Genomic DNA, 18,235 nt, shown 5'->3' on the forward strand with positions numbered 1-18,235 from the left:
GTATGTTTCTCTACCTACATGTACATATTACCTCGACTACCCAGTGCCCCACACACTGACTCTGTACCCCCTGTATATAGTCTCACTATTGTTATTTTACTGCTGCTTATTTGTTACTTTTATTTTTCAATTTTCTATTTTTACTTAACAGGGACTTTTTTTTTTTACTTAACACTTTTTTTCTTAACTTAATATAGCGTTGTTGGTTAAGGGCTTGTAAGTAAGCATTTCACTGTAAGGTCTACACCTGTTGTATTCGGCGCATGTGACAAACACAATGTGATTTGAATGAGAGCGCGAGCAAGGAAGAGCGAGAGAGATTTGTAAAGGCCAGGCGATGCGTTGAGAGTTCTGGAAAGAGAGAACGGAATGATACTATAATACTGTACATGATACGGCACCGGCACAATAAACAGCGATCTGATCATTTCAACAGTATGATACAATACATCACACCATTACTGCTAAGTGAACATTTGTTTCAGACAGCGTCATTTAAGGATTCAGTGGACTTGTAATCATTGGGTAATTCTGGTGTTGATGGGAGTTTATGGGTGTAATATAATTAGGCAGGTGGCCATGTGCTAGGAACAAATGGGCTCATTGAGTTGAAGGAGGAGATAGAGAGAACCATCACCATTGTCACACTGATGGACAACTATGCTTTAGAGCTGCATACGAACTAACGCCATAGTACTTTCAAGGTATATGCCTGTCTGTAATTCCTTGGGTGCTGAACTAATTTATAAGAGCCAGACAGAAAAAAACAAGACGGACAACAGATTTAGCAAAAAAAGTTTAATCTCTCCTATATGCGTGTTTATTTACAAGTAATAAATCTGCAAAATAGGAAAGAGCAGAATATTTACACGAGCGTGAAACAGCCAACCTGTCACAGTTGCTTCAAATCTGAAACTCTTTAAAAAGGTATCAGAATTCAGAAAGTATTACAACTCTTTAGTTTCTATTTCCTCTTAAATCTGTGTCTAGATATTTTTTATGTTTGATCCTTCACTTTGGAAAAAGGAACTGCATTCCAATATGCCAAAACAAACCAAACGAGGGAATCAGGAGGACAAGGATAGAAGTTGTTCAGTGGCAAAGGGGGAAACCTGTGACAGTGTTATGAGTGGGCATGGTCAGGTGGTGGATTGTGGGTAATGGAGGGGTCATACAGGGTTGTGGGAAGGGGATGAGGGAGCTGACAAGGCACTATGTGCAAAGTGAAAGCTCTGTGTTCATCAAACAGCATCTGGATCTCTCCCTCTGGCTTTCCTTTCTGTCTTCCACCCAACTCGCAATGGCAGACAGACACAACAACAAAAGACAAGGAGAGACTACTTCAAAGGAGTTCTGTAGAGAAGTCCCTTTCTTTTCATCTTTACACAACAAGTGGCATAGTAAAATTAAATAACAACACAAAACATGACATGAGAGACCAACTGCCCCAGTACTTACAATATAACTTGTTTGATACTCTATAGAGTAACGTTACAGATTACCACATTAATCCATAATCCCGCCAAAATGCCGATCACCATCATCCAAAAATCTTCCACGTAAATAACAGAGGAGCAAAAGGACATCAAAGCAAGAGAACCTCCTGGAGACTTTGTAACGCCACCAGCTGTTTTACAATCGCAGTCTTCAAAGCCTAGCTTGTGTGGCGGGAGGGAGGCAGCACACACAAACATTTTCCCGTCCACTAAACAAACAAGGGAGACAAATGTGCACAATCAGGTAATAAAATATGCTTAACAGAAGAACAGTGACGGAGCAGAACCATCACAAATCAACATAAATAGGGTGAAGGAACAGAAGAGTCAATGTGGAATCTGCACTACGAGAGGCCTTCTCTTGTTATGGGAAAAACCAGTAACCAGCAGATAACCCTGTTTAAGTTGAATTTCATAAACTACTCCATACGCCCTGCTCTCAGATATCAAGTAAAGAGTACAATACATACAGTCCAGCCTTTTGTGTTCGGTTGGGAGGGAAGGGAGGGATTGGTGGAAGGGTGCGGTGTACCGTATAGGAGTACCTTTATTGAGTTGCCAGCACTAGGACAGGACTGAGATGGAGAGTAGAGACTAGAGGGAGTTGATATTGGTGAATGACCAAGAGAGAAGGATGGAAGAGCCCTGCAACACACTAAGATGAATAAAAAATATCCATATCTTTTCTGAAATGTCTAACCAAATATATCATGTGTTGTTGAGACCTGCTCCCATTTCAAACTGAACAATTATAAATAAATAAACTGAGGAAATGCTTTCATTTTCATTAAATCCCACCATCTTTGTTGAAGCCTGATGTAGGATAGCTGGATGGACAGATGGCCCAAGGTTATATATCACAACTCTAGCCTGTGTGATCCACACGGCTCTCACCGGAGAACTGACCTAAATATTTCAGAGGTTTCTCAAACATTTATCTGGTTTGTTTTTCCTCCGTATCTCCTTTACTCTTAGAGGACATTGACCGAAGGGGAATCGATGCAACATATTAAAGGGAGACAATACATTTCACAAAGGTATCCGGGTTCTGAGGAAACGAAAGCCACCTGGCAGTTAGAAAACACACAAAGATTGAGCTACATTTCATTATCTTGTCACATCACAGATGTTTGCATTTCAAAATATTTGTCGCTGTTTTCTTATCTTCACAGCAGACTAAAAAAACAAAGAAAAGAGAATTCTGAATGTTCACCTTCCTTGGTGCTTCAGAAGGCCTCTTTTCTCTTTTGAATGACGATCGTCACAGATGCCGTTACAGATCATGAGGGAAACCCTGGGAGAGTCTACTCTGCTCGCACAACCAATGTTTGGTTTCTGCAGAGTACAAAGAAAACAACTCATACAACTTTCATCACACCAAAAACAAAAATTAAACCATCTTCTTAATTGAAATAAAATTGAACTGTTGAATGTTGAATTCACTGGAGTGACAATGCTTGCTCTCACGACGGGCTAAAATCAGGAGGGATTACTCTTCACTCAAAGCTTTAGCTAAAAACTCCTCTCATCTTTGTCTGCAAACCTCTACCTCAGTGTCCACCATGACAGTCTATAGGATAGTCTAACAGTGATCTATCTGAGGGAAGGGGACAGTGGGAAAACTTCAGGAAGGCTTTGAAAGGGTAGTGGGTGAATTAAACCTTTGCTACATTTAACATGGCGCTAAGCCCAATGAATCCTTCTGTGGAGTCTGACTTTTGTGGTACAGCAGAGTCCATAATATCACAGTACTTTAAGCCATGTTACTTGCCTCCCAAAAAACCTTGAGGTCCCAGAACAAAAGTAATGTAACTTTGCTGTGGTCCGGAGCCTGTGCACAGAGGCGAACAAGGTGGTGGATACAACCAAGAGGGCTGCTAATTCAGGTGCTGTGAATGTGAGGTTGGCGGCTAACACAGGAGGCTGTTTTTCTCTGAGTTGTACAAAAAAAAAAACAAGCCTTTGGTTTTTCTAAAAGCCACAATAGCACTGGTTGTATTAAATACAGGAATAAAATAGTCATTTCCAGTACCATTAAAACAAATGTTCTCCCAGGACAGGAAAGGCCCCAAGACCTAACGATTTGTTGACTTGCTTCTACAATTTTTTTGTCATTTAACTTTTATTTTTTAAATTTTTTAAACTTTACTCTCACCTTCAGTCACTAGGCATGACAACATTTGAATCATAACACATTTTATCTAAAGAAAAAGTTTTCACTAAACAACATTTAAATAAAACATGGCACAGGACAAGGTTTCATAGTTCATCAGTCTTTGAAATATCAAATCCTTTTCTTTCAAAGTATTTTGTACATTAAAATGGAAATTGACTATTTTCATGTGTTTCTTTAAAAATGAAGTTGTATTTATATATCTATATATATTTATATCCTCTTCTTTTGATGTAGCTTTTTTGTAAATTGTGCAAATTTAGCAGTAACACAAGTGGCACACCAACGGAGAGAGTAGGCAGTTGTTAAACACAAGACCAACAACTAAATCAACCAAATAGAAATAAAATGGATCTGAAAATCAAACTGGCGTCCATGAACGTTGATGAAGTCTCTGATGTTAGACTGCTGACACGTCAGAAGCGTCCATGAACGTTGATGAAGTCTCTGATGTTAGACTGCTGACACGTCAGAACCGTCCATGAACGTTGATGAAGTCTCTGATGTTAGACTGCTGACACGTCAGAAGCGTCCATGAACGTTGATGAAGTCTCTGATGTTAGACTGCTGACACGTCAGAACCGTCCATGAACGTTGATGAAGTCTCTGATGTTAGACTGCTGACACGTCAGAAGCGTCCATGCACGTTGATGAAGTCTCTGATGTTAGACTGCTGACACGTCAGAAGCGTCCATGAACGTTGATGAAGTCTCTGATGTTAGACTGCTGACACATCAGAACCGTCCATGAACGTTGATGAAGTCTCTGATGTTAGACTGCTGACACGTCAGAACCGTCCATGAACGTTGATGAAGTCTCTGATGTTAGACTGCTGACACGTCAGAAGCGTCCATGGGGGGGGGGGGGGGGGCTTTATAAATGAAGTCCTTTCTCCATAGCTCCCCTTATATATATATATATATGTATGTATGTATCTCCTGGCTTCTTTAGCCAGCTGCTTCACAGTCCCTGTCCTGTAGGTGGGTAGATAATCAACACGGAAGACAAACTGAAACCAGTGATGAAGACCGCGATGATAAGACACTTTCTCGGGGAGACAGACAGACGTTTAGTGTTTATAAATGAGGGGTTGTTTGGATGGGCCGGGGCCCAGGCCTAACTCTGGTGGGTCTCCAGTGTACTGCTTGTGTCCTTGCAGTCCTTACGCGTTGTGTTGGGGTTAGGAGCTGGGGTCAGTGAGAGAAGGCCTAGCTGCTACCCTCTCCGACCCTCAGTGGCGGGCCGTTCCTCAGCTGGCCAAGGCCATGGTATCGATGACCTGCTCCAGCTTACTGCGCAGTCTTTGCCTACGAGACTGTTCGTCCTTCTGCAGCGCAGACAGGATCTGGGGAGAGACAAGAGAGAAGATAAGGAGAAAGAAGAGAAGAAAGAGGGAGAAAGAAGAGAAGGAGAGAGGGAGATTAGTCAATAGATCAGCAGGGTGGACCACCGACAGAGAAAGTCTATCAGAACATCTGTAAGTCTGTGTAAAGTCTCTCAGAACATCTGTCAGTTTTTAAACAGCTGTTGAAGCAAACGTGCTGTGATGGTGGCATGAGTGTGCTATAAGACTTGTATGTAGAAGCATGCAAACCGTTGAAATGTTTCCCTACAAACACCATACAGCTGTTTACTCATGAATGTTGGCGAAATATACGAGGAAACAGAGGCAGAGTGACATCCATACTTTACCTCTGTATGGAAAGTTGAATGTCTACCACATGACATTGCATAGAAGATGTTCAGTAAACAGGCGGATGACGATGGAAGCTGCGGGGGGAGCTGTATGTACTATGGCATTATGGGAACTGGAAGAGGAGGTGCTGGTGGGTCCATTAGTGATAGGTAGCTGTGTACTAGATGTTAGGGACTCATGCAGGAGAATGCATAATGGCCTGCTAATGCCCCGCGTGATAGTGCTGCTTTGACGAATGAGGGGGGCGAGAGGAGGACCCTGCAGCCGCCTGCATCTGGATAATAAGCCTTAATGAATGGGAGTGGCGGCTTAAATAGAGGCAGCTGCAGCTGTTGCCTCAGACACAGGAACCAGCACTGCTGAGAGATGAGGGGAGAGGTGAGGGGGGTAGAGATAGGGTCTGATGCTGAGTGGAGATGACTGAATATACCCCCCCTCACTTCCACCACCATGCTCTCTCCCCACATGCCCTTTGAAAAGGCAAGCAGAGAGGCTGCCTGAACCTCTCACAGCACACACTCAATGCACTATAACCAACAAGGTAGGAAGAATTGTCTGAGCAGACAGACAAACATTGTTTACGTGTTTTTGAAGGCCACGGCAGACACTCTCTTAGAGTGAGTACAGTACAGTAGCCATCCTAGCACTGCCTTCCTCCCTCCCTCGCTGGCTGTCTGTCTGTCCTAATGGCTGGGAGCGGATGGAGCAGATAGAGTGGAGGGAGCTTCTGCTTCTGCCTCATTATCTCTCCAGTTCCACAGCCCAGTCTCCGTGAGTCACTGACTTTAGCCCTTTCCAGGCTCTGCTCAGCTCTCTGAGAATTAGCACTCAGTGTACAGTCTCATTCACATCTCCTACATGGAGTAGCTACACTATACTGGCTCTGCCTCAATGCATAAGCAACGTTTCAAGAATGATTAGTCAGTCTATTTTGGTGGGGAAATAAATGAATGCACATGGAATATAGTGTGTTAATGAACTCCCTGGAAGGATAGCACATGGGAGAATGAATAAAACACAGAAATCCAATGTGGTCCATTAGTTCCATAATATGCACTTTAATTACTTAAATAGCTGCATGCATTTATGGATGCATACTCAGTTATCTTCTAATTGAATCAGAATGCCCACATTCCATTCATCATGAAAACTAGAAGGCACATACAAAGGGTCTCACCCCTGTGTCAACATACAGAACCAATGGCTATTCTACTCGGATTTCTTCATGCTGCGACTAATAAATATCTATAAAATACCTTAGATATCTATACTATTAAACTATTATAATGTCTATGATTTAATATACCGGTGACTCACCTCATCTTTGTACTTGACGATATAGGAGTAGATCTCATGCAGGGCACTCATGCTGTTGAACTGGCTGAGGTGCAGCCGGGACTGTTCAGCCAGGTAGGCACTCATGTCCTGGTCACTGATGGCCGGCATACGGGAGATGTCGGAGTAGTACCTGCAGGACAGGAGGGGAGCAGAGAGGGAAGGGGGTTAGCACCCTGGACTGGAGAGGACACCTCTTTAGTTGTGTATGTGAAGGACTGCGATGAAAAAGTCGAGGCCTCAATCAAGTACTCCTCAACAACCTTCCTCTAATCTAATTTCACCAACTGTTAAAACGCTGGGTGCATACTATGTCTTTCGGAAATGGAAGCATTGAAATGGACATTCTTACAAACTAGAAGGCAGTTGAGCTCTCTGTCATTCATACCTCTCCACCCAGTTCTTGTAGTTGGGGATATCCTTGGCGTAGAGCAGCTTGTTGGAGGGCGAGTCTTTGCCCAGCTTGTGTTCTGACGTGGAGCAGGAGTCCATGAAGGTCTGGGCCACCACAGAAAGGCAGGCGTCTGTGATGCTGTTCTTATGGATGTCAAACACAAACTGAGGGTTCTTGATCACGTTCACCCAGAACCGCAGAGGAAGACTGGGACGGGAGAGTTATCATGAGAAGATGGATGCCATCAACCAAATACACACAGTGAAGAAACAGCCAAGCAAACCATTGCTATTTGTCCTGTAATGTGTCTCACCAATTGCTCTTCCAGGTGTGCCGTACATCTGAGTCTGATATGGAGTGTTTGTCGGCCTGCTCGTCCAGGAAGTCAAACATGTACTTGATGGCGAGAGGCAGCGCTGCCACGGTGGGCCGTGCTGAAGATGGTCTCAAACAGGTCATCCACAAACTTCTGCAACGTACCCTGAGGACAGTAGGGATGAGAGGAGCGATTACTTACCCCCATTAAGGGGGGAGTGGCTGTGAATAGGACGCTACATTCTGCTCTTCCAAGATCAAAGTGCTGAGACAAGCTAGCTTACCAGACAGACCTATGTTTGCTATTTGAATTAAATTCGCTTCTCTGAATCATGCGCCACAAAACACTCAATCCCACAACAAATGACTCGTCTCCTGTATTTCCCCCGCTTTATATTTATCTGTCTTTTCTGACCACAAAATTGGCCTTTCAACAGCATTTCCATGTTTTTTCTTTCCCTACAATTAGGAGCGAAACAATGAGCTCTGAGGCAGCTAGAGGAGAGGAGAGGGGCAGGCAGGCAGGCAGGCAGGCAGACCCGTTAACAGGGAATTGGCTGAGGGACTCCAGAAGAATACTGCAATAGAGGCTGAGCTGTTTACATTTTAGTCATTTAGCAGTGACAAGCACATCAAGGGACTACCGAAGAAGATGGTTCCCCCAGGAAAAACTCTTGACATACGGAGAGCATTACAATGACTTCCTCAACATTCAGATGTTAAAGTTGACCTACATCAGCAGTACTTGTTATTTATGTAGGGGTGGTCTGGTGTCTATGTAATCTTACCTTGGTGGCGAGCAGACGGGTCAGATAGATCTCAGAGACCATCTTGCTGCCGCGGTCGCCCTCGCGCTGGTCAGCGTGGTCATGGTTCTTGACCAGGTGCCACAGCTTGGTACCACTCTCCAGGTCAGGGGTGATCATGGGAGTGCGGGAGCGCAGACTGTCTGGACTGCTGGCTGTTCGCAACATGCTCTCTGGACGGAGGCAAGAGAGCGATAGGAACATCAGGACAAAGACAAGGCCATCAGAACAGAACACCAGTCTGACTCCCTGGTTTCATGCAGGCCCCCAGTGTCCAGTCTGGAGTGTGAAGACACAAGCTCGGCTGGTCGGCTACTCCGTAGCAACTTAGCGGTGCCAAAGGGTCTGGTCTTGCCTAGAAAGCCTATGTAAATTACAACCCAATTCAGCAATATGGAACGTTTCTAATTGAAATAATTCCAGCTTCATGCACCGTCGGGAGTTTTCTATAGGAATACGTAGATGACGTCAGAGCTATCACTATCTACTGGTTTTAATGTTGATGGTTCCATGTGCTATTGTGTTGTGCGAACTTCCAACTCTGACACAGGTGTTAAAATCACGCATCTCAGGTCAAAGCGCTGTGCATAGCATACAAACATAAAAGGGAAAACAAACATATTTAGTCTGGTGAAGGAATGGCTCTATGGGCTGTCTATATCTGGCCGTCATCCAGCCAGAACAAAGACTGTGCCAGCGTGAGGAGCAGAGTATCAGTCTGTCTGTCACAAGGTCACAACCCATAATCCACTGGGACCTGACCTCAGAGATGGAGAGAACATTTTAATGAGCAAGACAACAGATCCCTGTAGCCTCTCCTATTGTAAAAACTCCTTTTGTACGTCAGAGAGGTGGATGGATGGTGAGAAAAATGATTAGGCCTCAACTAAGGAGCGAGGAGAGATGGCTAACTCATTACGCTCAATTGGCGGACTATAACTAATTAGCAAAGTGGGAGAAGAAAAATGGCGTGCCTCGTCTTCATTGTGCCAGGGCCGAGAGAGGAGAATCTGCTTTCTGTCTTATCTTCTTCAGCATGTTTTTACACCAGCCCTTCCATCTCCATCTCCTCTCCTCTCCTCTCTTCTCCTCTAATCTCCCCTCCTCTCCTCTCCCCTCCCCTCCCCTCTCTTCTCCTCTAATCTCCCCTCCTCTCCCCTCCTCTCCCTCCCCTCTCCTCTCCTCTAATCTCCCCTCCCCTCCCCTCCTCTCCTCTCCTCTCCCCCTCCCCTCCCCAGCCCAACTGACCCATAATGTTAGAGTGGTGGATATAATAGAAAACCATACACAATAGCAATATCCTCCCTTCCTGTGGTACTGTATGAGTCAGGCTGTACAGGCTCCATTGTGTGAGTTTCTGTCTCCCCTCACTCGTGTCCTCCCGGGGGCCGCCTGCCTCCATGCACTGCTACATTATTAATGGTGTGAGTGTCAAACTTCATTACGGGAGACCAAAAAGATGCCCATCTGCCATGTTCCTTATCAGCTAGCCTGCTGCAGTGGCAGCCAGGAAGGGGGGGGGGGGACGCTGCATGGAGAGGAGGTAGGGTGGTCAGAATGCAGGTGTATGGAGGGAGGGATGAGAGGACGGAGGAAGAAATTCATTCTGCCTGAATGGTAGAGTGACACTGGGGTCTTCTGAGTATCTGAGTGCAGGGAGATCACGCTGGCTTTCAGGGTGAGAGGATGAGGGAAGTGAAGCTCAGAGACTGAATGACACAGAGAGATGGTGCTGGAGACACTGCTAAACTAATGTGTGTCAGTGCTTCTTGGTTTGTTGTTTCTTATAAGAGCACTGACCTGAATATACCCAATTCAATCTACAGAGATCTTGGCCTGTATTCACAAAGCGTCTCAGAGTAGGAATACGTTTTGCCTTCTAAATCATAATGGATAACAGGGGGGACCTGATCCTAGATCAGCATTCATACTCGGAAACACTTTGTAAATATGGGCCCTGTGGTATTTAAACAGCGAACCAGAGACTAACTCCTGCTACACGTATTTCTAGTGGAGGTGTTAAAACCAGTGATGAAACTAAAGGAAGACGGAACCAGTGTGACTAAGACTGGTCTCTGTGCCAATGACCTTGTCAACCCCCAGTATCAGCTTGTTCACACCAGAACATTCTCTCCACTGTAGCCACTCTACCAGCAGACAATAGTACTGTACTCCTACCTCTATTGGACATTCATCATGAGCCTGCTACTACTACTACTGCTGCTGCTGTTGCTACTGCTGCTTGAGTGCCTGTAAATTTCATGACAATCATGTTCTTTGGCTTCTGGGGGAGAGTGGTGGATGTTTACCTCTGCTCTTACAACATCCAGGGCTTGGCTATCCTCTCTGTGGACTAACAAACTAGCCTGTCTTTCACTGGCCTGTCAACGTTGCTATCGTAACCCCTTAACACACAGACACACTTGAGGAGAGAGAGAAGGGGAAAACAACCACAAAGGTGAAACCCCTCAGGCTTTTGCCAGAGAGCTGGTTACACTGTTGTGGTGCACAGCTGAGGCTGTGTTCAGAGGTGTGTCTGTGTTAGCTATTAGTCTTCAGTCTCTGGCAGGAGGAGTGAGGTGTCTGATGTAATGCCTGTTATTTCCTAGATGGTGGAAATACCTCTGAAATCGTGTAGGCTCGATAGTGGTGGATTTATGGTTCTCTCTATTCACAGAGGCTGAGTCAAATCTAGCTTACTATCAACAAAGTCGTACAGAGGGCGAAAGACAGAGATTGAGAGAGAGATTGAGAGAAAAAGAAAGGAGAAAGAGAGACTCACCATATCTGCTGAGAGACTTGGTGAAGGTAGAGGAGTTGGATATGTTGTATGCTGAGTTCTGCTTTGGTACCAGAGCGATCACTGAGCCGTCCGTCACCTACAAGGATTGAAAAACAACTGGCTGTCTTGTAAACATCGTCCTGTCAATCACTCCATGCACTGTCTGTTTGCATAGATAAAACCACACCATGGCAACCCCAGCCCTCTGCTCTCACCTGATAGTGGGCCAGTGTGTTGAGGCGTTTCCAGTCGTTATCAATCTTGGTGGTGACATCCTCATCCTGAAGGATGATTCTGGCCATCCTGCCCTGACGCCACTCTGTGAAGAGAAGATGAGGATGAGACCGGAGACAGGCAGGCAGGTGCACCCCCCGACACACAGTAAACACAAACACACACGGTCACTAAACACTGGTGTTCTTACCCAGGTCCATGTCCCCAGCCTTGGGTCTCTGGGAGTAGGGGCTGCCCTTGTACACTGCATCCAGCAGCTTCTCCTTCACCTGGGTGATGGTGTCACAGTTCAGCCCCTTCACCGTCACCTCCGAGGCGTTCTCGTTCTCCGGGTTCATACAGTGGAGAGTCTGCCAGGGGAGGGAGGGGAATTAGGTTCAGCTTAGTGAAATAAGTTGTCATTTGCAGGTATTTCAATCGCATTCTCAAGCACTAATTAAGATCACTGAGTTAGCGACAGATCCTACCGACCTTATACTGCCTTCTCAAAGGTCAATCACACATTTAATCAAATATCCTTATTGTCCTATAAAATATTTATATTTGACAGCACTCACCAGGGTCTTGTAGTCAATCTGCTGTCTGATGAGCTTGTCCTCACTGAGCGAGTAGCGCGCCTCTCCTGTGATGGAGTCTATAGGCCCCTTCTCCATCTGCTGCTTCATAGCACAGTACAGCATGAACAGAGGCTCCCCAGCACACTCCTGGACACACAGGGACACAGACCATCAGCGACAGATACGGGCTGAAGCTTGGGACCAGTGGCCTTTAGGATTCTGCTTCAACAATGCAATTGCTTAACCACATGCATCTATACTGAGTGGACAAAACATTAAGAACACCTTCCTAATATTGAGTTGCACCCCCCATTGCCCTCTGAACAGCCTCAATTTGTTGGGGCATGGACTACAAGGTGTCAAAAGCATTCCAAAGGAATACTGGTCCATGTTGACTCCAATCCTATCCACAGTTGTGTCAAGTTGGCTGGATGTCCCTTGGGTGGTGGACCATTCTTGATACACATGGTGAACTGTTGAGCGTGAAAAACCCAGCAGCGTTGCAGTTCTTGATGCAAACTGTGGAGCCTGGCACCTACTACTATACCGTGTTCAAATGCACTTAAATATTTTAGAATGCCCATTCACCCTCTGAATGGCACACACACAATCCATGTCTCAAGGCTTAAAAATCATTTTTTAACCTGTCTCCTCCACTTAATCTACACTGACTGAAGTGGGTGGATTTAACAGGTGACATCAATAAGGGATCATAGCTTTCACCTGGCCAGTCTATGTCATGGAAACAGCAGGTGTTCCTAATGCCCTCACCCCACCCCCCTAAGTTTTAGATGCACTATTGTTAAGTGACTGTCCCACTGGATGTCATAAGGTGAATGCACCAATTTGTAAGTCGCTCTGGATAAGAGCGTCTGCTAAATGACTTAAATGTAAATGTAAATGTAATGCTTTGTACACTCAGTGTATATCTTAACAGGTATGCATATGAACATGAGATTTGTTGCCAATGAGTCAATGCTATTCTCCTGTATCTTCTCACTGGCCTAATCGACAGAGCACTGGGGTGGTCTAATATAAATGTTTCCTGCGTTTGCACTATCCTGGGCACTTGCCAATCAATAGTGTCATTACCCCCAGCTCAGATCCAAGAAAAACTCTTCCCTCTTAAAAAGAGAAAAAGTTTAGAGCAGAGTGAGAGAGACGACAGACAGGTGGCAGCTGAGGCTGATACTAATACGAGGTTAATGATTGAGAGGAAGTGCTTAGATAGCACTTCACCATGTTAGAAATGCATGGGCTGTAGTTGAGGAGAGAGAGAGAGAGAGAGAGACAGAGAGACAGAGAGAGCGAGAGACAGAGAGAGAGAGAGAGAGAGAGAGAGAGAGAGAGAGAGAGAGAGAGAGAGAGAGAGAGAGAGAGAGAGAGAGAGAGAGAGAGAGACATAGACAGAGACAGAGAGAGAGAGAGAGAGAGAGAGAGAGAGAGAGAGAGCTTTTGTAAGTGTAATGTTTACTTTTAATTTTTATTGTTGATTTCACTTTTGTTTTTATCTATTTCACTTGCATTGGCAATGTAAACATACGTTTCCCATACCAATAAAGCCCTTAAATTGAATTGAGAGAGAGCGAGAGAGAGCGAGAGAAAGTGATCTAAGTGCTTGATAGGCATAGCATTTATCTCTCCCACTTTAAAACACACTCCGAACTCCTTACCCTCTCACCCTCTCCACCATTTATCAGCAATCAAAAAGTTGATATCTTTCAAGCGGAAGGTGAGAAATACGCACATGCATAAGTATCCAGATTTCTCTATTAAGGTTTATATCAAATGTAAGTGATTTGCATTTATTTTAGCTTTTTATGAAAGTACAGAATTTAATAATGGTTGGAGGAAATATGGAAAAGTAATGCTGCTTTAAATGTTGACAAACTTGTTATCCCACTTAAGTAGGAGAAAATGCCCTTTGAAAGAATTTGGTGAGATTTGTACACTTCCTAGAGAGATCTTCTTTGTTACCACCCATTCAGCATCATTCATACCGTCTCAAGCCTTAGCCCCACCCCACCCACGCATGTAAACACGTGAGTCAGTATGGCATTGTTCTCCAGAAAGTAGTCTCTACTTAAACCCAGCTAAATTCAAGGCAGCAATATTTGTGCGAGCTGCAGCAACAGTTGTAGCAACAGTTGCTGCATACACATTAGCTGCAGCAACAGTTTTGCAGTTGTCCAAATATATATTTTTCCAAATATCCGCAGGAGCAAAGATGATCTATATACTAACCAGGGAAGTTTCTTCTCCGCAAAGAGTTTGGTTCTGAGTACCTCCCTGGCAATTTCTAGAATGCAAACACATTCTAACCATTCTGATTGGTCCCAGAAACCGATGGGTTGGGCCAGAGCCAGAGCCAGAACACACTTGGGTAAAGCGGCGTTTAGAAAATTCATAATTGGCATTGATAGGATGATTGGTTAGAGATGATCCCATCGCTGATTACTTTGTTTTGTACAACACCCCTCAGCACCACAAACAATGATGATGGCTGTCTCAGAGTATGTAGCGAATATAAAGCAGCGGACACATTTAGTTTGAGTCGTCAAATTAAAATGAAATGAAATCCAATTTTATTTGTCTCATGCGCCGAATACAACAGCTGTAGAGACCTTAACGTGAAATGCTTACTTAACCAACAACGCAGTTCAAGAAATAAGAGTTAAGAAAATATTGACTAAATAAACAAACAATAGCTATATACAGATGGTACCGGTACCAAGTCAATGTGCGGGGGTACAGGTTAGTCGAGGTAATTTGTACATGTAGGTGGGGGTGAAGTGACTATGCATAGATAATAAACAGCGAGTGTGTAAAAACGAAGGGAGGGGGGGTGTCAATGTAAATAGTCTGGGTGGCCATTTGATTAATTGTTCATCAGTCTTATAGCTTGAGGGTAGAAGCTGTTAAGGAGCCTTTTGGTCCTAGACTTGGCTCTCCAGTACTACTTGCTGTGCGGTTACAGAGACAACAGTCTATGACTTGGGTGACTGGAGTCTTTGACAATTTTTGGGACCTTCCTCTGACACCGCCTAGTATATAAGTCCTGGATGGCAGGAAGCTTGGCCCCAGTGATTTACTGGGCAGCACACACTACCCTCTGTAGCGCCTTACAGTCAGATGCCGAGCAGTTGCCATACCAGGCGGTGATGCAACCGGTCATGATGCTCTCAATGGTGCAGCTGTAGATCTTTTTGAGGATCTGGGGACCCATGCCAAGTCTACTGAGGGGAAAAGGTGTTGTTATTCCCTCTTCACAACTGTCTTGGTGTGTTTGGTCCATGATAGTTCGTTGGTGATGTGGACACCAAGGAACTTGAAACTCTCGACCCGCTCCACTTCAGCTCTGTCGATGTTATTGGAGAACTGTTCGGCCCACCTTTCCTGTAGTCCACGATCAGCTCCTTTGTCTTGCTCACATTGAGGGAGAGGTTGTTGTCCTGGCACCACACTACCAGGTCTCTGACCTCCTCCCTATAGGCTGTCTCATCGTTGTTGGTGATCAGACAAGGAGCCTGAAGCTTCCCACTGGGCATAAACCGGTTGAATCAACATTGTTTCCATGTCATTTAAACAAATAAAATCTATGTGATGACATTGAATCAATGTGGAAAACTGATTCGATTCTAAAAAAGTTGTCAACGTAAGGGAATTTCACCTAAATCCTATGACATGTTGATTTCACATTGAATTCACACAACCAACCAAATGTAAATCAAAACTAGACATCGAACTGACGTCTGTGCCCAGTGGGTAGTTAACTGTGAGAGAGTGGAGACAGGGGCTAACTAACTGCTAACTGGGAGAGAGGTGGAGACAGGGGCTAACTAACTGCTAACTGGGAGAGAGGTGGAGACAGGTGCTAGCTAACTGCTAACTGGGAGAGAGGTGGACACAGGGGCTAACTAACTGCTAACTGGGAGAGAGGTGGAGACAGGGGCTAGCTATTTGCTGTAGGTGGAGAATGGAGACAAGAAGCTAGCTAAGTCTCCACCTCCAGTGTCCTCTCCTGATTCCTATGCAGCAGCCCAACTCTCCCTCTCTCTCCCTGCATATGCTGTTAACGTCTTGTTAGCATCTGTGCTAATTAACCAGACAGCTGCTAACGATAGGGAACACGCATACATCACTCCCTAGCCCTCGCTACGACACGGTTGTCTATGAAATTATCTTTATTTCCACCTCCCGGCTTCATTAGGGGGTAATTTTACACTCTTCCACGAGGGAGCGAGGGAGAGTGAGAAGAGAGTGAAGAGAGGACCAGTCGAACGCCACAGCCCCAAAGCTCCTAATGACCGCAGGCAAGAACATGTCTGTCAAATAAACAATAATGTAACAAACGAATGAAATAAAGAGAAACGCCTCTAGTTGGAGCCTTAAACAGACTAAAATACTAATAGCGTACTAACCCATAATGAGAAACTGGGAAGGGGGAAAACAAAACTATTTCTAATTGGTAGAAGAGAGAGAGAGTGGTGGAGTTGCGGGGTTCCTGAAGAGTAGCTACTGTAGCTCATCTGGTCAGAGCTTAGGTGGTTTGATGGTGGACTTACCTTAAGAAACTTGTACAAGAGAAAAGTGAACCAGTTGGTCAGCATCTTCTCAGCAACAGACTCCGTTCTAACAGAGAAATGTAAGGCCAGGGAAAAATAAGACATGATATTTCAATAATCAACAAGAGGAAATTGCAGCTCTACCTCAAAACTAACTAGGAATAAATCTAGTTTTAGTTTTAGACTAATACTTATACTTTCATAAGGGGAAAAAGGTCTTAAAACAAATACTTTATTCTCAAAGCAAACAACCAATCTTCATTAAAAACAGACAATTACCATAATTGGCTAACTTCTCTCGTTAATCATAAACCTGTTGCCTCTACGAACAAAGACCCCTGAAATGTCCCACAGATGAGGAGCAATTAAAATCCACTGTAATTTATTTATATTTATTTATCCTAATATCAAGAGAGGAAACCTAGGCAAACAGTTTGCTTCTTTTCCGTTTCCCCTTTCTCCTCCCCCTACAGTGTCTAGAAAAGCATCTTTCTCTCCTTAATGATCTAGTTAATCTAAATTAAAAGGTGGCACAGGAAGGAGGGGTGATAGGAAGAAAACTTCTACAAAACACCCCTAAAGCTGCAATATGTAACTTTTTGGGCAACCTGACCAAATTCACATAGAATTATGAGTTATAGATGTGTCATTCTCATTGAAAGCAAGTCTAAGAAGCAGTAGATCTGTTCTGTGCTCTATTTTTATGCTTTCCGTGCTTAAGTTTAGTTTTTGTGCCTTTTACATTTACTAAAGAGTAACGCTCCCTATACTTTAAACTCATTTTTCTGCAAAAGGTGGTTAACTGTTGGGCAAAAAAGGTGGCTAAACTGTGTTTACTTAAGTTTACCCTCCACTACACCATTGGCTATAATGTTTGAGAGAATATGGAAAATAAATATGTACTAATGTGTACAGTGCATTCGGAAAGTATTTAGACACCCTTGACTTTTTCCACATTTTGTTACGTTACAGCCTTATTCTAAAATCGATTTAATAGTTGTTTTCCTTCATCAATTACACACAATGCCCCATAATGACAAAGCAAACGTATTCAAAATAAAAATCTGAAATATCACATTATATAAATATTCATATTTTCAGGTCTCTCCAGAGATGTTGGATCTGGTTCAAGTCCGGGTTCTGGCTGGGCCACTCAAGGAGATTTGTTCCGAATCCTGCATTGTCTTGGCTGTGTGCTTAGGGTCGTTGTCTTGTAGGAAGGTGAACCTTCTCCCCACTCCGGGGTCCTGAGCGCTCCGGAGCTGGTTTTCATCAAGGATCTCTCTGTACTATGCTCTGCTCATCTTCCCTCAATCCTGACTAGTCTACCAGTCCCTGATGCTGAAAAACCACAGCATGATGCTACCACCACCATGCTTCACTGTAGGGATGGTGCCAGGTTTCCTCCAGACGTGACGCTTGGCATTCAGGCCAAAGTTCAATCTTGGTTTCAACAAAACAGATAATCTTGAGTCCTATTGCTGCCATTTGGCAAACTCCAAGTGGGCTATCATGTGTTTTTTACTTAGGAGTGGCTTTCGTCTGGCCACTCTACCGTAAAGGCCTGATTGGTTGAGTGTTGCAGAGATTGTTGTCCTTCTGGAAGGTTATCCCATCTCCACAGAGGAACTGGAGCTCTGTCAGAGTGACCAAGGCCCTTCTCCCCCGATTGCTCAGTTTGGCCGGGAGGCCAGCTCTAGGAAGAGTCTTTGTGGTTCCGAACGTCTTCGATTTAAGAATGATGGAGGCCACTGTCTTCTTGGGGACCTTCAATGCTGCAGACATTTTTTGGTACCTTTCCCCAGATCTGTGCCTGGACACAATCCTTTCTCAGAATTCTACCGACAATCCCTTCGTCCTCATGACTTGGTTTTGCTCTGAC

The 18,235-nt window shown here is 44.4% G+C and overlaps 1 pseudogene; it reads right to left on the bottom strand.

Annotated features, from left to right (window-relative positions):
• Positions 1-783: 783 nt before the first annotated feature.
• Positions 784-18,235, bottom strand: part of LOC124045843 — a 329,729-nt pseudogene continuing 312,277 nt past the window's right edge.

Source organism: Oncorhynchus gorbuscha, linkage group LG10, assembly GCF_021184085.1.
Source record: "Oncorhynchus gorbuscha isolate QuinsamMale2020 ecotype Even-year linkage group LG10, OgorEven_v1.0, whole genome shotgun sequence".
Taxonomy (NCBI): domain Eukaryota; kingdom Metazoa; phylum Chordata; class Actinopteri; order Salmoniformes; family Salmonidae; genus Oncorhynchus; species Oncorhynchus gorbuscha.